General features: G+C 38.6%; 1 long non-coding RNA gene and 1 pseudogene across 2 annotated transcripts in view; both read right to left on the bottom strand.

Annotated features, from left to right (window-relative positions):
- Window positions 1–15,191, bottom strand: part of LOC309620965 (heat shock-related 70 kDa protein 2 pseudogene) — a 40,638-nt pseudogene extending 25,447 nt beyond the window's left edge. Inside the window, exon 1 of the transcript in view lies at window positions 15,051–15,191. The product of the transcript in view is annotated as a heat shock-related 70 kDa protein 2 pseudogene (transcript). The remainder of the gene's footprint in view (window positions 1–15,050) is intronic.
- The window catches only part of LOC309620137, a 310,711-nt gene that overhangs the window by 55,641 nt on the left and 229,475 nt on the right, over window positions 1–25,595 (bottom strand). The gene's annotated exons all lie outside the window — the stretch shown is intronic.

The raw sequence follows: 25,595 nt of genomic DNA on the forward strand, positions 1-25,595 counted from the left end.
CAATTCTGCAGTCTGTGGAAAAAAACCACATTCACAGAAAGATAGACAAAATGAAAAGGCAGAGGACTGTGTACCAGATGAAGGAACAAGATAAAAGCCCAGAAAAACAACTAACTGAAGTGGAGATAGGCAACCGCCCAGAAAAAGAATTCAGAATAATGATAGTGAAGATGATCCAGTACCTCGGAAAAAGAATGGAGGCAAAGATCGAGAAGATGCAAGAAATGTTTAACAAACACATAGAAGAATTAAAGAACAAACAAACAGAGATGAACAATACAATAACTGAAATGAAAAATACACTAGAAAGAATCAATAGCAGAATAACTGAGGCAGAAGAACGGATAAGTGACCTGGAAGACAGAATGGTGGAATTCACTGCTGCAGAACACAATAAAGAAAAAAGAATGAAGAGAAATGAAGACAGCCTAAGAGACCTCTGGGACAACATTCGCATTATAGGGGTCCCAGAAGGAGAAGAGAGAGAGAAAGGACCAGAGAAAATATTTGAAGAGATTATAGTCCAAAACTTTCCTAACATGGGAAAGGAAACAGCCACCCAAGTCCAGGAGCACAGAGAGTCCCAGGCAGGATAAACCCAAGGAGAAACATGCTGAGACACATAGTAATCAAATTGACAAAAATTAAAGACAAAGAAAAATTATTGAAAGCAACAAGGGAAAAATGACAAATAACATATAAGGGAACTCCCATAAGGTTACCAGCTGATTTCTCACCAGAAACTCTGCAAGTCAGAAGGAAGTGGCATGGTATATTTAAAGTGATGAAAGGGAAGAACCTACAACCAAGATTACTCTACCCAGCAAGGATCTCATTCAGATTCAACGGAGAAATCAAAAGCTTTACACACAAACAAAAGCTGAGAGAATTCAGCATCACCAAACCAGCTCTACAACAAATGTTAAAGGAACTTCTCTAAGTGGGAAACACAAGAGAAGGACCTACAAAAACAAACCCAAAACAATTAAGAAAAAGGTAATAGGAACATACATATCGATAATTGTCTTAAATGTGAATGGATTAAATGCTCCAACCAAAAGACACAGGCTCGCTGAATGGATACAAAAAAAAGACCCATATATATGCTGTCTACAAGAGACCCACTTCAGACCTAGGGACACATAAAGACTGAAAGTGAGGGGATGGAAAAAGATATTCCATGTAAACGGAAATCAAAAGAAAGCTGGAGTAGCAATACTCATATCAGATAAAATAGACCTTAAAATAAAGAATGTTACAAGAGACAAAGAAGGACACTACATAATGATCAAGGGATCAGTCCAAGAAGAAGATATAACAATTAGAAATATATATGCACCCAGCATAGGAACACCTCAATACATAAGGCAACTGCTAACAGCTATAAAGGAGGAAATTGACAGTACCTCAGTAATAGTGGGGGACTTTAAAACCTCACTTACACCAATGGACAGATCATCCAAACAGAAAATTAATAAGGAAACACAAGCTTTAAATGACACAATAGACCAGATAGATTTAATTGATATTTATAGGACATTCCATCCAAAAGCAGCAGATTACACTTTCTTCTCAAGTGCACATGGAATATTCTCCAGGAGAGATCACATCTTGGGTCACAAATCAAGCCTCAGTAAATTTAAGAAAATTGAAATCATATCAAGCATCTTTTCTGACCACAATGCTATGAGATTAGAAATGAATTACAGGGAAAAAAACGTAGAAAACACAAACACATGGAGGCTAAACAATACATTATTAAGTAACCAAGAGATCAGTGAAGAAGCCAAAGAGGAAATCAAAAAATATCTAGAGACAAATGATAATGAAAACACGACGATCCAAAACCTATGGGATGCAGCAAAAGCAGTTCTAAGAGGGAAGTTTATAGCAATAGAAGCCTACCTCAAGAAACAAGAAAAATCTCAAAAGAACAATCTAACATTAGACTTAAAGGAACACGAGAAAGAAGAACAAACAAAACCCAAAGTTAGTAGAAGGAAAGAAATCATAAAGATCAGAGCAGAAATAAATGAAATAGAAACAAAGAAAACAATAGCAAAGATCAATAAAACTAAAAGCTGGTTCTTTGAGAAGATAAACAAAATTGATAAACCATTAGCCAGACTGATCAACAAAAAGGGGGAGAGGACTCTAATCAATAAACTAGACATGAAAAAGGAGAAGTTACAACAGACACCGCAGAAATACAAAGCATCCTAGGAGACTACTACAAGCAACTCTATGCCAATAAAATGGACAACCTGGAAGAAATGGACAAATTCTTAGAAACGTATAACATTCCAAGACTGAACTGGGAAGGAGTCGAAAATATGAACAGACCAATCACAAGTAATGAAATTGAAACTGTGATTAAAAATCTTCCAACAAACAAAAGTCCAGGACCAGATGGCTTTTCAGGCGAATTCTATCAAACACTTAGAGAAGAGCTAACACCCATCCTTCTCAAACTCTTCCAAAAAATTGCAGAGGAAGGAACACTCCCAAACTCATTCTATGAGGCCACCATCACCCTGATACCAAAACCAGACAAAGATACTACAAAACAAGAAAATTACAGACCAATATCACTGATGAACATAGATGCAAAAATCCTCAACAAAACACTAGCAAACAGAATCCAACAGCACATTAAAAGGATCATACACCATGATCAAGTGGGATTATCCCAGGGATGCAAGGATTCTTCATTATATGCAAATCAATCAATGTGATACACCATATTAACATATTGAAGGATAAAAACCATATAATCAACTCAATAGATGCAGAAAAAGCTTTTGACAAAATTCAAAACCTATTTATGATAAAAACTCTCCAGAAAGTGGGCATAGAAGGAACCTACCTCAACATAATAAAGGCCATATACAACAAACCCACAGCAAATATCATTCTCAATGGTGAAAAACTGAAAGCATTTCCTCTAAGATCAGGAACAAGACACGGATGTCCACTCTCACCACTCTTATTCAACATAGTTTTGGAAGTCCTAGCCATGGCAATCAGAGAAAAAAAAGAAATAAAAGGAATACAAATTGGAAAAGAAGAAGTAAAACTGTCACTGTTTTCAGATGACATGATACTATGCATAGAGAATCCTAAAGATGCCACCAGAAAACTACTAGAGCTAATCAATGAATTTGGTAAAGTTGCAGGATACAAAATTAATCCACAGAAATCTCTTGCATTCCTATACACTAACAATGAAAGATCAGCAAGAGAAATTCAGGAAACAATCCCATTCAACACTGCAACAAAAAGAATAAAATACCTAGGAGTAAACCTACCTAAGGAGGTAAAAGACCTGTACTCAGAAAACTATAAGACACTGATGAAAGAAATTAAAGATGATACCAACAGATGGAGAGATATACCATGTTCTTGGATTGGAAGAATCAATATTGTGAAAATGACTATACTACCCAAAGCAATCTACAGATTCAATGCAATCCCTATCAAATTTCAAATGGCATTTTTTACAAAACTAGAACAAAAAGTCTTAAAATTTGTATGGAGACACAAAAGACCCCCAATAGCCAAAGCAGTCTTGAGGGAAAAAACGGAGCTGGAGGAATCATACTCCCTGGCTTCAGACTATACTAGAAAGCTACAGTAATCAAGACAGTATGGTACTGGCACAAAAACAGAAATATAGATCAGTGGAACAGGATAGAAAGCCCAGAGATAAACCCACACACCTATGGTCAACTAATCTATGACAAAGGAGGCCAGGATATACAATGGAGAAAAGACAGTCTCTTCAATAATTGGTGCTGGGAAAACTGGACAGGTACGTGTAAAAGAAAGAAATTAGAATACTCCCTACACCATACACAAAAATAAACTCAAAATGTATTAGAGACTTAAATGTAAGACCGGACACTATAAAACTCTTAGAGGAAAACATAGGAAGAACACCCTTTGACATAAATCACAGCAAGATCTTTTTTGATCCACCTCCTAGAATAATGGAAATAAAAACAAAAATAAACAAATGGGACCTAATGTAACTTAAAAGCTTTTGCAAAGCAAAGGAAACTACAAAAAGATGAAAAGTCAACCCTCAGAATGGGAGAAAATATTTGTAAACGAATCAATGGACAAAGGATTAATCTCCAAAATATATAAACAGCTCATGCAGCTTAATATCAACAAAACAAATAACCCAATCAAAAAATGGGCATAAGTCCTAAATAGACATTTCTCCAAAGAAGACATACAGATGGCCAAGAAGCACATGAAATGCTGCCCAACATCTTTAATTATTAGAGAAAGGCAAATCAAAACTACAATGAGGTGTCACCTCACACCAGTTAGAATGGGCTTCATCAGAAAATCTACAAACAACAAATGCTGGAGAGCGTGTGGAGAAAAGGGAACTCTCTTGCACTGTTGGTGGGAATGTAAATTGATACAGCCACTATGGAGAACAGTATGGAGGTTCCTTAAAAAACTAAAAATAGAATTACCATATGACCCAGCAATCCCACTACTGGGCATATACTCAGACAAAACCATAATTCAAAAAGACACATGCACCCCAATGTTCATTGCAGCACTATTTACAGTAGCCGGGTCATGGAAGCAACCTAAATGTCCATGGACAGACAAATGGATAAGGAAGATGTGGTACATATATACAATGGAATATTACTCAGCCATAAAAAGGAACGAAATTGGGTCATTTGTAGAGATGTGGATGGATCTAGAGACTGTCATACAGAGTGAAGCAAGTCAGAAAGAGAAAAACAAATATCGTATATTAACACCTATATGTGGAACCTAGAAAAATGATACAGATGAACTGGTTTGCAGGGCAGAAATAGAGACACAGATGTAGAGAACAGACGTATGGACACCAAGGGGGGAAAGTGGCGGTGGGGTGGGGGTGGTGGTGTGATGAATTGGGCGATTGGGGTTGACATGTATACACTGATGTGGATAAAATGGATGACTAATAACAACCTGCCGTATAAAAAAATAAATAAAATTAAATTAAAAAAAAAACCCAAAACAACTCCTTTCCTCTAACAACTAAGGCTAAGCCACTGGGTCAAGCTTGTTTATACCTGTGTCTTTCTTCCATTTCCATGTGTTTTTGCTCAGGAATCTCCTCAGTTTAACCATGCAAAGAGTCATTATGACAGTGCATCATACAAGTGTAGCTAACTACTCAAATCATGGGTGGGCACTGCTTTAGGCTACACGGGCCGGGAGTCCAAGCACAAGTATATGCCATACCTTAGAGGTTACAGTATGTTTTCACACACATTCTGTCATTCAGTCTTCACAGCAACCCCGTGAATTAGACTATATTTCCCTGTGAAGGACATCAAAATTCAGAGAGGAAATGTTATTTGCTCAAGGTCACTTAAAACAGCTTGATAACATTATTTTCTTGATTCTGCGTAGTCAGAGTGCTTATTTCATTTCATTTAGAAAACTTCCTGCTTAATTAGGGCACCAAAGTAAGAGACACTAAAAGAATGCAATGTGTAGACCCTATCAACCGACTCACTGTATCATCTACATGGACAAGTCATAAGAGCAGTAATGATCACATAGCCTGATGCAATAGACCATACTTAATGCAGGTAAAGAGACTAACCTCACAGAGAGTGGTTTCAGTAGATTGGTGGGGAAAGAAACCAGTTTGCAAAGATTTGAGGAGAAAAGAGGGAAAAAGCTGAGAAAACAGGACTAGATTATTTTGATAAACTTGAGCTATTTCAAGTAGCTTAGACTATTTGAAGAATAAAGGCCATATACGAGGATGCATATAGGGCAAGAAATCTTTCCTGCTTGGGAAAGGAAATGTCTGACCATACTTGATGGCAGAGAAGAAGTAGTTAATGGAGAAAAATTGAAAGTACAATAGAGAAAGAAGACATTCTTAATGGAATGAGGGCCCAAAGAAGGCAGAAGGGAATGGATCAAATATATATTGTCCTGGGGTTAGCCTAGGAGTAAAGATATCATAGAACAGAAGGAAAGGAGAAATGAAAAGGCAAAGAAAATTTTGACTTTAATAGTTGATGAAGTTTTCAATAGTCTGCTAAACCTGTTTTCACTTTAATTAATTTAATGACTATTCATAAGGACAAATGTGAAGTGGGCTTTTTTTCCCCATCTTGGGCGTCATTAATGGAAAAGTAGAAATCGCCACAAGAGTGGATTTAAAGTTCAAGTCCAAATTTTGATGCATGTTTTAACCGCAACAACATGATGCTATCTTGAGGTCCAAATGAGATAAGGGACATGTATATGCTTTGTAAATTACAGTGGTAAATATTAGTTATTTTTATTAACCACACTTTTTTTCCTGAAGCTTTTTAAAACTGCATAAATGCCTTTAAGCAGGAAGAAGTCTTATAAAGATAAGGAAAGAAGGAATAAAAGACAGAAACTGAGATAGGATGAGACAGAGAGAGAGAGAGAGGGGCTGAGAGAGACTGAGAGAAACAGCCAAGAGAACCAATATCAATGCCAAGCAGACAGGATTCCAACTGCCGTAAATTATCAGAGGAATGGACACTTCTCTGAACTGACATACAAAATACTAGACAGGATTTCTCCCAAAATGCAGTAATGCCGCAATGGAACACATTTGATTAAACACTCAATACACAAGATATACACAAGTTTCTTCAATTAGTTAAGAATATGATGCCAAAATCACCGAAGTGTGATTCCTGAACGAGATATTTCATATCTGTTTCTGGTACAATGTTCAGTTGTTCATCATTAAATCTACCGCAGGAACTAGCACAGAATAGGCACTCATAGAATATTTGTTTAGAGAAAGAATTTGTTGCCTGCAGCAAGCAGCCTTACCACCACTCGCAGCCAAGCAGTGTTTGGAGAAGATCACAGGAACAGCAAAAGAAAGAAGAGCCATAAATATTTATAATCAGAGTCTACTTTGCATTAGGTTCATCACCCGGTGTATCTGTCAGTGTTCCTGGACTAAGACAAAGATCCAGACTACGGCTGTTTCCTGTTACTTACTTGCTCCGCACCCCACCCCACCCCGGACTCCAGTCCCTAGCACTGTACTGAGGCCGTAGTAGGTGTGCCATAAGAGCACATCATGTTGATTTAAGGGGAACTTCCCTTTTATTGGGCTCAAATATTTTATTTGCTGTTTTGATTACTGTTTAAAACACATAATAAATGTAACAAAGCAGGCCAGACTACTGCTGGCACATTTCTGGGTCTTATAGAATAATCTCTGCTAACCACAGCAGCAACAGAAATAATATCACCCCCCATTCCTTGATGGCCAAACACTGTATAAGCATTATCCCTGATCCTCGTAATTCAACAAAATAGGTGTCATTAGCCCTATGTTACAGATGAAAAAATGAGATGCAGAAAGGTTAGGTGCCTTTCCCCTGGCCACACCTGTATAAATGGCAGAGCTGTGCTCTAACCTAGGTGTGTGTATATGGTTCTGAAGTCCATTCTCTTTCCACTCTGCCATGCTTTCTACCCAAAATAGTTGAAGCTTAAAAGAACTGATGGCAGCTTCATATTTACATTTTTATTTAAATTAGTCGACAAGCTGTGTCTGCACTGAGGCATTGATTTGAGTGCCCCCCGAGTGGCATGGTAGCAGAGGCAACTAGGGCAACACAATTGAAAGAGAACATACTGGCAAGACTCAGGTCCCAAATTCCTCAGAGACTCCCCACATCCCTGTTAGTGGAATCTCAAATGAAAAGAGTAGCATTAATCGTATTTTTCAATTCATGAAACATTGTAATTATTAGTCTTTGTAAATCCTTTCTCGATTTTACATATATTCATTCCTTCTTATCCCCAGTTTGCCCTCCTGCTCTCCTCCCACCATAGATAACCACTGTAATGGGGTTAACATACATCCCTTTATTCATATGCCTGTAAACTGTGTACCTTTCTGTGTACGTCATGTATTTTTAAATTTATGTAAGTGGTATTGGTTTAATAGATCTCATCCTCTTTCTTACATTTTTCACTCAACATTTTGCTCTATGTAGACTTAGTCCATTCTGTCTCTCTGGCACATCCACCATAATCAACAAGATTGCAGCCAAATCCCTCCCACAGCAAAAAAATAAAATGAAAATTGCAACAAATAACTTTGTATACATCCATGCATGGACCTGTGTGTATCTCTATTGTACGTTGACTAAATGCCAACAGTTTGCCTTCCAGAATGACTGCACCGGTCTAGACACCCACCAGCAGGACATGGGGGTTCCCATCTCCCCACATTCCCACAAACACTTGGTATGATCACGCTCTATACCTTTCATCAGTCTAATAGAAGAAAAATATGTCATTGTTTTTAGTTTTCATTTCTCTGATTCATAGTCTTGGTAGCCTTTGTGTTTCCACTTCTGTAGAAAGGCAGTTCATATCCTTCGCCAATCTTTCAATCAAGGTTACTGTTTTATATTCTTGTTGGTTTGGAATAGTTCTTTGAATAATCTATATATTCATCTTTGTTTTAGACATTGCAAGTATTGACTCATTCTGTCACCTTTCTGTTAATATTGTCCATGGTGTCTTTTGTTAAAGAGAAATCCTTCATTTTAATATAATTATATTCATCAGGTTTTTGCCTTGTACTTGGTGTTTTTGGAGTTTTGTTTAAAAACTCTGTCTTAGTCAGTTTGGACTGCTATAACAAAATACCATAGGCCTCGTGGTTTATAAACAACAGAAATGTATTTCTTACAGTTCTGGAGGCTGGAAGTCTGAGATCAGGTTCTGCTTAGGGCCCTCTTCCACAGTCAGACTGCTGACTTCCTTTTGTAGCCTCACACAGTGGAAACAGAGCTAGAGCTCTCTGGGTTTTCTTTTATAAGGGCAATAATTCCATTCATGAGGGTTTCATTCTCATGACCTAATCACCTCCCAAAGAACCCACATGCAAATATCATCACTTTGGGGATTAGACTTCAACACAGGGAATTTTGAGGGGACACAGACATTCAGCCCATAGCAAATTCCTCCTCCAACCCTAGATAATAAGAATAATCTATAAATTCTTCTATTAACTTTGTAGTATTACCTTTCACGTTTAGGTCATTAATTCATCCAGAGTCCCACATTATATATGGCAGTGGACAAGAAATCAGCTCTATTTTTCTCCATATAAAAAGCTTATTTTCCTAATATTTACTAAACTGTCCTCCTTTACCCATGATTAATGGTTTCCCCTTTATAACATATTGAGCTCACATTTAGATTCCATTTCATTCCATTTAGAAGCATGATAACAGTTTTATTGTAAGTATTTACAATACTTACAATATATTAAGAATTAAACGTTTTACAACTGTGTAAACTCATAAAGATAAATTTAAAATATCAACTTATAATACATGAGAGGGTATATCATAATTCAAAATTCAGTTAGCAGACATTTGGTCCTGTCCAAAACGTCCATGAGGTTTTGGATAGGACCAGATATCAAGGACCTTTTGGTGTGCACCAAATGTCTCCATGGACATTTTGTACAGGACCAAATATGACCAAATATCAAAGACCTTTTGGCTTGGATCAAATGTCTTACGGACCAAATGTCTTGTGGACCAAATGTAACATGGTCATTTTAGATAGGACCAAAAGTCTTGCAAGGAAAAATTGTATCAGTGGGTTTGAGAAAAAAAAGTTCATATTGATCATGGTTAAAACACCTGTTTCCCCTCCCTTCCATGGATTCTCTGAGGTACATTTTGTAGGAGTGAGCCAGAAGCCTTTGCTAGTATCTCATCTTGTCAAGTTTCCTGGTTTTTATAACTGCATTTTCATCCTCCTGACTACTAAGTTCCTAGAGAACTGAGCAGTAGGTGATTAATAATATGCCCAAGGAGGCCTCACCGACAAACTAACCAAATGATGGGGTGTTAAAAGAAAAAAAATAGAAAGAGCCTCACTTCACATGCTCTGCACCCTCAGTGCCTGGAAGAAAGATGTTGGCTGCGTGCATCTATTGTGTTCTAATTCACACGTCAAGTATGTTCACAGGGGAACCATCCAAAAGCACGTTACTGCCTTTGTTTACATCTCTCTATCATGGTTTCAGTGACTCAAAGCCTTTTAAAAGTGTCCATGAAGGAGAATTTCATGTGATGATATTAATGATTTCATGTATATTTAGGCTACATCTATACAAGCCACCATTAATCACTTCCTTCATCTACTGTGGCTTCAATTGTCAATATAATAGGGGTTTGAAGGATATGTCCTAATTAAAAATCAAGTTTCAACTCAAAGAGATTTTCCTATCAGTTTGGAGGCGGCATGAGCAAGTTTTCGTTTTGCGTTCTCTTCTGGATACTCCCCATAGGTTATACGGGTGCTAGCAGAAGTGTGCTCCTGTTACTCACTGCTATTCCTATACTTTCAGGCCATAAAATTGCACGGTGCCTGATATGAGAAGCATTTATGTATAGCTCCTCGCTAGCATAAACCAAGACTCAGGGGTCTTCCATAAACCAAGACTCAGGGGTTGAATTTCCCTATTAGGGAGTGTTGCTTATTCCATAAGGATGTAACTCCTTAAGAGTCATGTACACTATTATATACCAGTGCTTCAAATTCTGAGTAAGTAGTATTGAATGAATTATTTTTCATTCAGCCTAACTAATGGAAAATCCTCCATAAACAGTAGGCACCCTTCCAAAGGCATGGGGGTTTTGCACAATGAAGTCTTAAGCAAGACAAATTCAGGCTAGAAGATAGCAGATTCTGGAATGATAGTCTGATCTGATTCCAGCCCCTTCACCCATATCTCAGTGCTCCCCAGTAGAACAAATAGAAATGGAATAAGATTACAGTTCCAAAAATCTGGTGTTTTTGACTCAAATGTCTTTATATGTTCCCCAAAGCCTAACTAAAAAACTTCTGTTCTGCTTTATCTTACTCCTTTCTCCCCTTTGCAATACCTATATTTTGTTCTAAAACTCAAATAATCCTAATTATTAGGAGAAATAATTATATGTGAAAGAAGAAATGAAAAAAATTTACTGAAGAAGACATGAAAAGGGATTTAAAAGAGCAGGGGGAAAAAAGCTTAGAGAAATCTTGTCCATTTAAATCATTGTACATAGTACTTGGCCCAATACCACATGATGACACTTCTTATTTTTAGCAGAAAAGAAGATTGCATCGGGTAGATGAGTATAAACAAATACACACACACACACACACACACACACACACACACACATATATATATTTACATCCACATACTTTTTTTTATCAAATAAAGCCACATGCCTCACCCAAGTATATCTAAGTGTATCTAAGGAGAAGAAGAATGGGTTGTGGGACTTCCCTGGTGGTCCAGCGGGTAAGACTCTGCACTCCCAATGAAGGGGGCCCGGGTTCGACCTCTGGTCAGGCAACTAGATCCCACATGCATGCTGCAACTAAGAGTCCACATGCCGCAACTAAAAAGTCTGCATGCCACAACTAAGAAACCCTCATGCTGCAACTAAGAAGTCCTCATGCTGAAACTAAAAGATCCCATATGCCGCAACTAAGACCTGGTGCAGCCAAGATAAATAAATACATAAATAAATATTTAAAAAAAGAATGTGTTGGGCTTCCCTGGTGGCGCAGTGGTTGAGAATCTGCCTGCCAATGCAGGGGACACGGGTTCGAGCCCTGGTCTGGGAAGATCCCACATGCCGCGGAGCAACTAGGCCCGTGAGCCACAACTACTGAGCCTGCGCGTCTGGAGCCTGTGCTCCGCAACAGGAGAGGCCACGATAGTGGGAGAAGGCCCGCGCACCGCGATGAAGAGTGGCCCCCGCTTGCCGCAACTAGAGAAAGCCCTCGCACAGAAACGAAGACCCAACACAGTCAAAAATAAATAAATTAATTAATAATTAAACAAAACAATACCTTGTGCCTATGTATATATAAAAAAAAGGAATGTGTTGTAATAACAGTATTACCTTTGTGATCTCAGTTTCCCCATCTGTGAAATTAAAGCATTTTGTAATTTCCAAGGATACTTACAATTTCTGGTTCTCAGTCTTTTTGCTGACATTAATGCTGTATATAAAAATATAAATTTCTGGTTATGCTTAAAGTTCCAAAAAAGCAAACTACAATCTGTATCTGATTCAAATAAAAAAGTACTTGAAGATTAAACATTAGCTGCTATGACATTTCCCAGCATTATTAGAGTTAGGTTATAAGCTGTGTAAGAAAAATCATAGGACGCTGATGATTAATAAGCTGGAGTGGAAAGCTCTGTGGGAGCTTGTACTGTGTGAACTATTATTATATTTCAAAGGCACTGGGGAAATTCACCTGAGAATTTAGACCGATGCCCTTGAATTCATGTGCTTAATATTAATTTTCATTCCTAAGTAGCTAGATACTGTGCTGTAGAGCAGAGGTCGTTGAAAAGGTCCACCATCATGTGCCACAGTCTTTAGAGATTAAAAATGTGCCTTACCTAATACCACTGAATGCATGTGAATCAAGAAAACAAAAAGTAGGGATGGGTAATAAATTCCTTATAAGGAATTAATCTTTTAAGCAAAATACATGTCTTACAGACGACTATACCAAAAGTAGAAATTATTTTACTTCCTTATAGTCAGTCCCCTTCCTCCTCAGGAATTACAAAGTTCTCACAAATATAACCATCCCTTAGCTCCCACTATCTGCTGAAACACACTCTGGATCTCACAAATGAAGCAGTCTACCAATTTGAACTGTTTGGGTATCTCAGTAAAGTTAATATGGCAACCAGAGACCCATGATGAGACATAGCTCATCAAGAAATACTCATGAGTAAAAGTATACATTGAATACACTGATCTTGACAAACCGTGCAGAGATGTTATCAGGCCTGATGTGTGACTTAGTCACCTGGTTTTGAAGGTCCAGGAGTGAGGCAGACAAAAGAGTGTAAGCCTTAGTATGTCTATGCTATAAACCAAGAAAGGCCAGGGTTAGTGTAAGGTGAGGGAGGCGCTCCCCTTAAATGCAAAGTTAAGGGAGCATGCCTCAAAACTCAGTAAGCAAGATAAACAATATTTTAATGTAATATTTTTAAAAATCAAAATTAATCATAAACATGATTTTTTTAAAATGCTAAGCTTTTAAATATAGGTACAACTCCTGCACCATTTTAAATTCTGCATCTTAGGTAAATGCCTCCCTTGCCTCACCCAGCTTCCAGCCCCAAAATCATGCCTGACGTGAGTGTCTAATGCAAACTGAAGTCTGAGACTCAAGTCCTTCCCCTCATCTGACACTAATCTATATAGATATAGCACTTGCATAAAATATTCATCAAAAATGCCTCTTGATAAAATGAGTCTACATACTCTATGGGAATTAATTTAATCCTAATTTCACTGAAATTGTTACAGAGTTAGTATGCGACATTCAGGAGCATCGATGAGGAAAGAAGGATGATCAATTCCAGCATTGCTTGATCCTAGGTGTGATAGCTTCTACATGACCAATCAGAAGAAAGAGATGTGGAATAACCATCAAACGGACAAGGCTTAATGTGCCTGCATATTGGCCTCACTCATGGATTTGATTACACTTTCACAAAAGACATCAATTGTGGTATCTTTGCATGTCTGGAAAGAGCCCATGCTTTCAGATTCCATACTGTTGTTCTTTATTGTCAGAATTTGACTTGAAGTAAAAAAGAAGAAAAATAAGGAGTAACACGCATGAACTGAACTCTACAATTTAATTAACACTTACATTTTAGGAGTAATGGAATGAACAAAATGCTATAGTGGCACCAGGGTGGGTGAAAATTTTTCTATGGTGGGAAAAAGGAAATCAGGAAAGACGATGGAGACATAATAAATGAAATAGGCTTTAAAAGGTGTACAGGGCTTCTCCAGATGAAAGAGAAGGATTCCAGGTAGAGGCGACCACATAAAAAATAGAGTTTACGATGATAAGATCCCCTTTCCTCTCTGTCAGTGAGCTTAGATGAGGGATCACGACACACAACACAAGGTAGAAAATTTAGGGAATATAAGACAGGGACAGACAAAATAGCATGAAGAGGGTGGAGGAAGGAGAGAAGACATCCAGCTTGAATTTTACCCGGTGGATCAAGAAAAGCATCACGGGGGAGCAAACACCCGAGCTGGGCCCTGAGAGATGACAGAAGGTGAATGTGCGCACATGACAAGGACATTCCTGACAACCGTGGTCAGCAGCACACAGGATGTTAACGCAGCAAAGAATTGTTTAGTTTGGATGTAACATGTATGAAAAGGAATAATGAGAGATAATGTGAGAACCTTAGCTGGGAATCAGACAGGTGAGGACAGGAAAATCCAGATTTGTATTCTTAGGCGGTGGTTAAATGGTGATGTGAGTCAACGGTGGTTTTGTAACAAGGGCATGATCACAGTTGTGCTTTGATAGATAAATCAGATCACAGAGTGTAAATGGAATTAAGGGAAGAAAGACCAAAGGCAAGGAGATAAGGAAAGAGACTTTAAAAAGTCCTACTAGGGAACTTCACCTTAATTCAGGACATGATCCTTTAAGACAAGTAGAATCTGTCTTCAGGCAACTCTGAATTGCAAGAAGTGCTGGCACAAAAACCTTAACCAGAAGAAATCCCGGCCCTTAAATCTACCCTCAACTCCCTGCCTTAAGTCAGAGCCATTGCTCTAGCCCTTAGTTTATACAATTGCTTGATGCGTACTTTTATTATTTCCCTTATCAATTATGCTGATACTTTAGTAAGCTTTGTAAGATGCCTAGCACTATCTACGCGTGGCATTCAAAATGGTTTCCTACTCCGTGGGCATCCCTCCAGCTATTGGTCCATCTGACTCAAATGTCAGCATTACTTTCGAAGGTTCTCCGTTGGCTTACAGGTTGAAATCCAAGCTTCTTGGCTAGAAACACAAAAGGCTCTGTGACCTGGTGGACTCTCCAGCTTCAACTTTCACCAGTCTCTGCCCCACAGTTTATGTTCCAGCAACAGGAAAATAGGTGTAGTTCTCTCCTCACAAGCTGCTTCTCACCTGGCCCATCAGTCTTATCATTGTCTTTGCCTGATAGCTCACACTGTGCAACACCCAATTCTCCCCTCCCCTGACGAAGTGAGGCTCTGCTTGGAGTATTTCCTCGGGGAAGTCTTCCCCTACAGGTGACTTCAGATTCATGTGCCGATATGTGCACTGGATGCGATGTCATCGATGGTCTGATAGAAGAAGACTGGTCATAATGCCAATGAAGAAAACAGACTGTGAGCTTGCTTCCTCCTGAGATTAGTAGAGAAGAGAAATTGGATATATCCTCTGAATTTCCTTCTGCCTGCCTGCTCCTTTGAGACACTGAGTCAATCCTGCCAATGATCTGTAGCGCTGTCATGAGCAAAGGTTGCTTCATCTCACCTGCTACCCTAGGGGACAGTCTTAGCCTTCTTATTAAGGCTTCAGCAAAGAATCACAGCAAGTTTTTTTAGGAAGCTGGGTTGATTAAACCATTCCAGCCTCTGCACCTTACACTCCATCACTGTGACATGAAGAGTAAAAAACATTTTTCACCCAGTGCTAACCTTTTTTGCTCTCATTTATCTTCCCTCCCCTGGATCCCAATTCAGTGCCTATAGTTCTAATATTTAAATGTGGACCAGGAGTCTATTTGAATTTAACATAAACATTTTAATCGTAGAAAATTTGGCCAACACAATACTATGCAATGAATGCCTATGTCTTCTGAGCGTCTGAGTGTTGCATAAATGTGCAAATGCTTACATGGAGTTACAGTCACATAAATCCATTCTCAGAGCAATACACTCTGTACTTTATTTTAAATTTGTAATTTGAATTTTTATGAACACTTATCTCAGTCTTATAAATACTTGAAATTTACTAGTCCATATATACTAGTTCTCAATTTTCACTTCTACAGTGTTGTCAAAACATAGACTTAAGGAAATTTAGAATGGCAAGAGATCCTTAGAAATCTGGTCCAAACTTTGCATTTTATATATACGGAAATTGAGGCACAGATCAAAGACGCGACTAGCCCAAAGTCACACAGTTAGCTGTTTAGCAACGACAAAACACGTTATCTCCTGCTATGTGGCCTCCTCATTGTGTCCAAACCACTACTGCCACCAATTAAGCACCGTGCTACCCAAATGGGACTGAAACCGCAAATCATCTCCCTCAAAGGGCTGGTTCTCCTATCCCATAAAATTGGTTTGCAAATCCTGTTACTTTTATGTACTAATTTTCCAAGACATAGCTCCAATATCACCTCTCCTCTAGGATGACTTTCTCAGACCTCACAGGGCCAGTTAGTCACCTTTAGCAACATATTATAATTTTCTCTGTTTATACCTTACCCTACCCTCCTAGCCTATGACATCTTTATAGCCAGGGGCCGTGTTTCATGCATGCCACTAAGAGCATTTCAATTCCTCTGGATGTTGTAACAAATTAGCACAAACTAGTAGCTGAAAACAACAGAATTGTATTCTCTCACAGTTCTGGAGGTCAGACGTCTGAACTCAGTCCCACTGGACAAAAATCAAAGTGCCGGCCAGGCCCTCCTCCTTCCAGAGGCTCTTCCGCTCCTTGCTGCTGCCAGCATCACTTGGCTTGTGCTCATGTCACTCCAGTCTCTGCCCCTGTGGTCACACTGTCGTCTCCTCTTCTGTTTGTGTCTAATCTCCGTCCAATTCCCACTTACAAGGATATGTATGATTGCAATTAGGACCCCATCTCAATATACTTGACTTAATCTCATCTACACAGTAGGTTTTTTTTGGTTTTTTGTTTTGGTCACATAAAGTGATACGGTTTCCAGAGATTAGGACATGGAAAATATCTTTGGGGAGGGGTTATTATTCAGCTTACTGAAACCCCCACTTCAAGACCAGTTTGGCTACTTAGCATATTTTTTTTAATATAAATTTATTTATTTATTTTTGGCTGCGTTGGCTCTTCGTTGCTGCGCGCGGGCTTTCTCTAGTTGTGGCGAGCAGGGGCTACTCTTCGTTGTGGTGCGCGGGCTTCTCACTGCAGTGGCTTCCCTTGTTGCAGAAAACGGTCTCTAGGTACACGGGCTTCAGTAGTTGTGGCTCGCGGGCTCTAGAGCACAGGCTCGGTAGTTGTGGCGCATGGGCTTAGTTGCTCCGCGGCATGTGGGATCTTCCCGGACCAGGGCTCGAACCCTGTCCCCTGCATTGGCAGGCGGATTCTTAACCACTGTGCCACCAGGGAAGCCCCTACTTAGCATATTTTTAAACCACATTTTACAGAATCAAGCTTCTCCATTTGGCCTTACCAGTCTAAGGAAACCATTTGTACTCAAGATGAAATGCAGTCAGAGATTCAGATCTCAACTACCTAGGTAATGAACTGATTTCACAGCTCAAACACAATTAACTTTGGTTATGATAACTGTTTGGAATAAAGAATGCTTATTTTCTACTGATTATAAAACCACTGCTTGCATATTGTAGAACATAAAGGGGAAAAAGAAAAATATTTATAAACTAAAAAAAAATCACCTGTAATTCCTTTACCTATAGATAATCACTGTTAACATCATGTTTATTTCCAATACATTATATATATTTATACACATATATGCATGCTTAAACAAATACATTTTACATTTGGTATATGTGTCCCTAATATTGTAAATTATACTATTTTATATATATTAACAGACATATCTATCATATTTTCTTAGATGGTTTTATACCATATTATGTGGAATATTTCTGTAGCCTATTTTTTTCTGTAGCCTATTTTCACTAGGCATTATATCATTAGCACTTTCCCATGTCATTAAAAACTCTTTGTAAACATCATTTTAATAGCTGCACAATGGTCCATCATGTGGGTATACCGTAATTTACTTCACCATCCCCTTGATGTTATGCAACTGGGCTGTTTGCAAATGACTTTTTATAGCACTGAATTATAATACAATGAGAGACATCTATCAGGGTCAATTCAGTATTGGTGGAAGTTGATGAATCTATTTTCACAGACTGGGAAATGTGTGCTTCCATATCGCCACACTTAACAGAGAGTATTGAAGTACTGATGTTTAGACTGTGTGCCAAGATGGCTTTGCCCCCCTATCTAATAGCTCAGTACCTATGGCCCAGTGTAGCACACGTTTATCAAGAGGCAGAGAGTATGGGATGGGCAAGTAGGGAAGGGTTTAGAGAGGGACAACCCAAAATACTCACCTGGAGGATAAAGCCCAATCCAGGTCCTGATGTGAGCCAGAAGAGGCAATGGGACATCCAGGAGGCTAGTGAAGTTAGATGAGGAGGTTGCCACTGAGTGGCTTAGTTGCCTCCAGCAGGCCTGGGAAGATGCAGGAATATTGAGAGCTGGAGGGAGAGTAGGAAGAATGATTGGGGCTCCGATTTTCATACCTGGAGAGCCAGAGTATAGTAGTCCCCCCCTTATCCGTGATTTCGCTTTCCATGGTTTCAGTTTCAACTGTGGCCGGAAAATATTAAATGGAAAACTCCAGAAATAACCATTCCTAAGTTTTAAATTGCACGCCATTCTGAGTAGCTTCATGAAATCTCATGCCAACTGGCTCCATCCACCTGGGACATGAATCTTCCCTTTGTCCAGCGGTTGCTGCCCGTTAATCACTTAGTAGCTGTCTCAGGTATCAGATTGACTGGAACAGCATCAGCAATGCTTGTGTCCAAGTAACCCTTATTCTACTTAATCATTGTCCCAAAGCACAAAGGTAGTGATGCGTGCAATTCAGATATTCTCTTACTGTGCCTAATTTATAAATTAAACTTTGTCATAGGTATGTATTTATAGGAAAAATTATAGTCTATGAGTATGGGGTTTGGTACTCTCCATGGTTTCAGGCATCCACTGAGGGCGGGGTCTTGGAAGGTGTCCCCCACCGACAAGGGGAGACCACTGTAATTCTGCCAGGCAGGGAGATATGGTTTGTGCTTTCTTTTATGCACAAGACCTCCTATCCCGTCCCGTTTCCCAAGTCTTAAAGGGACTGACCTGACTTCTCATAATTCAAATATTTAAGAGCTTACTATGGGCGAGGCTCCAGGCAAATGCTTCTTTATACATCGTGTCTTAGCATCTTCCATCAGCCCTATGGCAGCATTATTATCCTCACGTTACAGATAAAGATAACCAACACTCAGCAAGGTTAAGCACATACTCAAGATTGTTCAGTCAAGATGTGCACATCCGGGACTTCCCTGGTGGTCCAGTGGTTAGGACTCGGCGTTTTCACTGCCGAGGGCCTGGGTTGGATCCCTGGTCTGTGAGGGAACTAAGATCCCACAAGCTGCGCCGCACGGCCAAAAAAAAAAAAAAAAAAAAAAGATGTGCAGATCCCAAAAACCGTGCTCTTGTCTTAGGTCCTCTACCTTCATTCCTAGCCTAGGTCTCTGGGTTCATTTCAAGACATTCTGGTTCTGTGATTCCAGCTGGTACCTAAACAAAGCACTTCATAAATGTGTGTCTTTGGGTACACAGAAAGAGCTAGGGCTGGAAAAACAACACAAAGCCTATGCCTCCCTCCCAGTGAATTAATTTTCTCACAGGCACTCAGGGGGTCATTTTCTTTCAATCTCCTCAGTACTTACTTAGGATCTTTAAAATACACAGAACAGTCACTGTGAGTGTTATTGTTAACAGAACTCTGTAATTATTTGAAAGGAAAATGAAATTTAAGAGATATAAAATTAGAGATGAAGGTGTCTTTAAATAATATAACTCAACATTGAAGTATTGGGAAAGAACTCAATTTCAGAGCATTAACAAACACACTTGCTCATATTAAGCCAGGAAAGATATTTTGCTTTAAAGTTTAAATGATTTCTACTGTTGAGGCCCAGGACAGGCTGCCCCAAAATATGCCTCAATGGCATATTGATTATTTTAAATTAATGTTACCTAAGAAAAGACCTATGCAAGAGGGACATTCTGACCCTCCTCGCTGGCTCCCTGAAAGCAGGAGATAAACCTTCCATGTGAAAGGTGCGCTCCCTGTATCTGGAAGCAGAAGGACACCCTTAGCACCAGAGACATCCTTCTACAAGCGTGTAGAAACAAACTTTGTCACTTCTTTAATTGACTACCCCAAGCCCAAACTCTGTTTAGAGTCTTCACTAATTTAGCACCCCAAATCTACGTTTCTTTGTCCTGTCAATTCCTCTCAAATTTATTGTTTCTTTGTCTAAAAAGTATAAAAACTGCCTGCTTTGGCCACTTTGTAGGACCAATTTCTGTTAGACCTCTGTGTACCCAAATTAAAAATTGTTTCTTTTTCTCCTATTAATCTGTCTTGTGTCAGTTTTCTTGTTAGTCCAGCCACAAGAACTCAAGAGGGGGAGAGGGGGAAAGTTCCTCTCCCCGACACTATCTTTTTCACAACCATTGGCCACCCACACATAACATTATACTTAATACCAACTACAGTGACATTGATTATTCATTTTATTAAAATTATATAAATTGGGATTGACATATATACACTACTATGTATAAAATACATAACTAATGAGAACCTAAAAAAAACAAACAAAACAAAACTGAGTAGGAGGAATCTGAATTAATTTCCTTTGGTCCTGAACCAGTTTTGCCTAGACATCCCAAAACTTAGCTAAATTTTTATATTTTCTTCATACTTAAACGTGCTTTCCCATAATTCTTACTTTGTAGGCATGTGATTTCAATTCTGTTCTATACGATACCCCATCATAGTTTAACAAAGACCTTCTATTTTTGCCTGGTCAAAATTGTAAAGTCATTAAAAACTAGGGTCAAGTTGACACCGATTTTTCTGCCTTTCTGATGCATTCATGCTCTCTGATTACAGTGCTGGGATTGTAAAATATCAGATTTTAAAAAGTGCTTCAATGTTCATTCAATGCATTTAGTCTTTTACTACCAGAAATGCCTTCTAACAGTGCCACAAAATTGTTCACAAACATTCTCTTGAACATTTCCATTGACAGGAAACTCATTAAATCTTGATATGGTCTATTCCATCTTTGGGCACTTAGAATGTTTGGAAAAGCCCTTCTTTTCCTTATTTTGATAAAAATTCATCTCCTCAAAGCTTCCTTTGTTTAGTTGTAGTCTTATCAATGATGCCACAGAGAAGAGTCTAATTCTTCTTCCACAAGTTTTAAAACACTATGATTGTAATATTACAACACTCTGATACTGATACAAAGTAATTAATAATGATAACTAATCATTAGATAGTGCTTACTGTATGCCAGGAACTATTCTAAGTTTTTTACATGTTATTAACACATTATAATACTCACAACAACCTTACCTAATGGATTCTATTATTATCCTCATTTTACAGAGAGGAAATTGACACAAAGAGAGAATAGGTAACTTGCCAAAGGTCACGTGATTAGTGAGTGGCAGAGCCAAGATTCAAACACAGGCTCTATGTCTGAGGCAACTAGACTATATATACATGGAAACTGATTTATATTATGTTAGGTTAGATTAGATTAGATTATGTTATGATATGTATGATACATTATATTATATTATCATACAGTCTAAATGGATTAAAGAGTTATACATAAAGCATCAAGTCATTAAGGAACATAAGAAAACACAGGTAAATATATATTTCTGATCTCCCTCCACCAGCACAGTTCTCAGATTCTAGGCTAGATCCCAAGGGGGAAGATTAGAATATCCATTTCTGGATAAATGACTTACAGGTCCTGACATGTGGGCATCTACCACACTGAAGTCCACCAGTGAATAGCACAATGTATTTGCTCAGAATTTCCAAATATATTTTTATCGCCTGACTCTCAAATATGCAGACGGCCAAAGGACAACAGACATTTGAGAAAATTCTCCAAAGGAAAGATAGATACCTTAATAAGTTAACATAAGAAAAAACAAAGAAGAGAAATAATTTAAGGAGCAAAACTCATCATTAACAATCTCAGATAAATAAGATAAAATATTAAATCTATAAAATTAGGCAAGATAATATTGAAAAAGAAATATTGCCCCCCAAAAGAAAATGGTCTTAGAAAATAAAAATATGATTCCAAATTTTTTAAAACCTTGGTAGAAACTGGGCAATAAGGATCAGTATATTGGGACTTCCCTGGTGGTCCAGTGGTAAAGAATCCACCTTCCAATGCAGGGCATGAGGGTTCGATCCCTGGTCGGGGAACTAAGATCCCACATGCCGTGGGGCAACTAAGCCCGCATGCCACAACTACTGAGCCCACGTGCCTCAACGACAGAGCCCGCGTGCCACAAACTACAGAGCCCACGTGCCCTGGAGCCCGCACACCACAGCCAGAGAGAGAAAACCCACACGCCACAACTAGAGAAGCCTGTGTGCAGCAATGAAAGATCCTGCGTGCTGCAACTAAGACCTGACACAGCCAAAAATATAAAGAAAATAAAGAAATAAAAATAAATTAAAAAAAAAAAAGGATCAGTATATCATGCAGAAAATGGAGCTTAAAACAAAGATCAGGAACATAGTAGACAAAAAAAAAAAACAAAGATAAGTAAATTGGAGAATCAATTTAAGATATCCAAATTATAATGAGTTACAGAGAGAGAGGAGGGAAGGACAGAGGGAGAAAAGAAAGGGAGGGAGGAAGAAAAAAAGAGGCATGCCAGACATATTTTAAAAATACAATAACAATTCCTAGAACTGAAAGACAAGAGATTATAATTTGTAGAGTTCTGCCATTTCTCCAGCACATTGAATGATAAAGGCACCATACCAAGGCAGAGCATGAAATTTCAGAACTCCAGGGATAAAGAGAAAAGTCTAAAAGTTTACAGAGGGGTTGGAACAGTAAGTTACACACATAGAATCTGGAATTATAGTGCCATCAAACTTCTCGACAGCATTATTGGAAGCTAATTGATAATGGAGCAATGCCTTTGAAATGACAGAAAATGATATTAACTTAGAATTCTACATCAAGAAAAAATATCAGTCAACGGTGTGAGGAAAGTAAATATATTTTCAGATAAGCAGTGCCTTCAAATTTAACTTCCTTGCACTTTAAAAAATAAAGCTATGGAAAATTTGCTACACCAAAATAAGGGAGGAGACCAAAAAAGAAAAAGACGGGATCCAGCCAACAGGAAATCCAACTCCGGAAAGTTCCAGCATGATGGCACCATATATGTCACTCAATTCTATCTCCTTAAGTATAAATCAGGTCACTTTTCTCCCCTTACTAACACACTGCAATGTCTTCCTATCACTCTTACAACGAGATAAAAACTTTTTTTTGGCCTATTTCTCCACCTTCCTCTGTCTCTCAGTGCTGCAGCCACCTTGACCTTCGATCAATTCCTTGAACACATCAGTGGCTTCTAGCACTAGGGTTTGCAGTCCATTTCCCTGGAATGTTTTTCCCTCTGATCTTCACAGAGCTGCATCCTTCTTTTCATCCAGCTCCAATACCAAATACCATGTCCTTAGACTCCCCGTCTGTTTATTTATAATTGTATCAACACCGCTCTTTATCGCCCTTACATTGTACATTTTTCTTCACAATGCTTACTATTACTTGCCATTATTTTATTTATTCATTTATTTTATTTAATAATTGTTTTTCTCCCCTTCTAAAATGTAAGCTCCAGGAGAGCAGGGGTTCTGTCTGTTTTATTCCTTGATCTACCTCCATTGCCCAATCAGTTCCTGGCACACGGCAGGTGTTCCATTAAATATTTGTGGCATGAATCAAATTTACCAAGATGTTAATAATATTCTTTTGGAGCACAAAGTTATGGATGATCTCTTTATACCTTTTAGCATTTTAGAAATGCTAAAATTTTTATAAGCATTTACTGCTTCCATAATTTAAAAAAAATAACCATATTCTAATGTTCTAAACTAGAAAAAATGTAGTGGAAATTGTCCTCACAAATAGGATCGATTGGGCTGTGGCAGTTTCTGTCCACGTAAATCTTACAGAAATTAAACTTCCCTCTAAAATGAAACTTCCATAAGGATTTGTGAAGATAATCTAATCCCTTCCACTTCCTATTGGATTTCCAGTAAAAATGTTCTAAGGGATGTAAAAGCAGGGCAGGGGAATCTAGATCAGAGTTGGAAACTGCTCTGTCCTCTCCCCAGTTTTCCAAATTTCAGTGCTAAGCATCAACCTAGTGCTTAAGCCCTCAAGTCCACATCTTGGCACCTCCCTCTCCCTCCCCATCCCTTTGGCCCAGTGTTAAGCATGATTGTTTCTGGCACAGAGTAAGGCTTCAATAAAGATTATTTCACAGAAGTACTTAAGATGTAACTTTTAAGTTTCTGATTAATCTCCTTTTCTCCATTATTTCCAGAAAGAAAAGGCAGCTAATCAAATTTTGAAAATATAAATTAGAAGCATATGAATTATATATGCACAAATAAGTGAAAGGTAATAATATTCCATCATATATCTATCTATCTATATATCTATCTCTATCTATCTATCTCATGTCTTCTTTAACCATTCATCCACTGAGGTACACTTAGGTTGCTTCCATATCTTAGCTTCATATGATGCTGCAATGAACATGGGTGTGCAGATATCTCTTCAAGATACTGATGAAAAGATATTTTATTGGGTTGGCCAAAAAGTTCTTTGGGTTTTTACAGAACAGCTTACGGAAAAATCCGAACGAACTTTTTGGCCAATCCAATATGTGCTTTTACAAACCTTTACACCCATCTCCATTAAAGCAGCACAGCTGCTCTATAAGTCTTCCTGATAGTCAAGGCCTGTTATGTGTAAGCAACAGAAGGTAGCATACCATAGACAGCATGCGGTCCTTTTGCTCTTTTCCTACGAGACTGGTCCTGTAAGAGACAGTGCAAGGAAGTTGAGGCTTTCTCATTTACAGATATAGACATAATCATAAAAATAAAATCTTTCCCCTCTGGCCACAGGTAGAGCGAAGAGGGCAAACTCTATGTTCAGTGAATCTAGTGAGCAGGCAGCCAAGGTAGGACGTGGTCCAGTTGGGAGCCTGGTTTTCTGAAGCCTATCCTTAGTGGGAGAAGGCTATAGACCCAAGAGAACTCTCTGAAATGTGACACAAGTTCTATATCTGCATTGCACAACATGGTAGCCCCTACTCATATGTGGCTATTGACCACTTGAAATGTGTCTAGTGGGACCGAGGAACTGAATTTTTAATTTGAATTCAATCTAGTGTCACGGATACAAAACAAAAGCAAAACTAGGAAAATAACCTCTTTACTTGCAAAGAGAGAGGGAGGCTTCTCCTAATAAGGCTGGATGTACTCTGGAAATGATCTGGGTGACTGAGGAAGGCAGGCTGTTAAGAGAGGCAGTGATGGCACTGAGAAAAGAACCCCAGATGAGGAGTCAGTAGGCCTGGGTCCCAGCTCAGTCCTGCCAGTAGCAAAACTGCATGAGCTGGAATAATCCCTTTGCTCTTTAGACCCTGTTTCCTCTCATACGAAATGAGTGGGGTTGAATTATTTATTTTTTAGTGGTGAATTCAGAAGAGGTCAAGTGCAATCACTATCATAAAACAGTCACAGCAATCCGTTCTTTG

The sequence above is a fragment of the Balaenoptera borealis genome (genome assembly GCF_965194805.1).
Source record: "Balaenoptera borealis genome assembly, chromosome: X".
Taxonomy (NCBI): domain Eukaryota; kingdom Metazoa; phylum Chordata; class Mammalia; order Artiodactyla; family Balaenopteridae; genus Balaenoptera; species Balaenoptera borealis.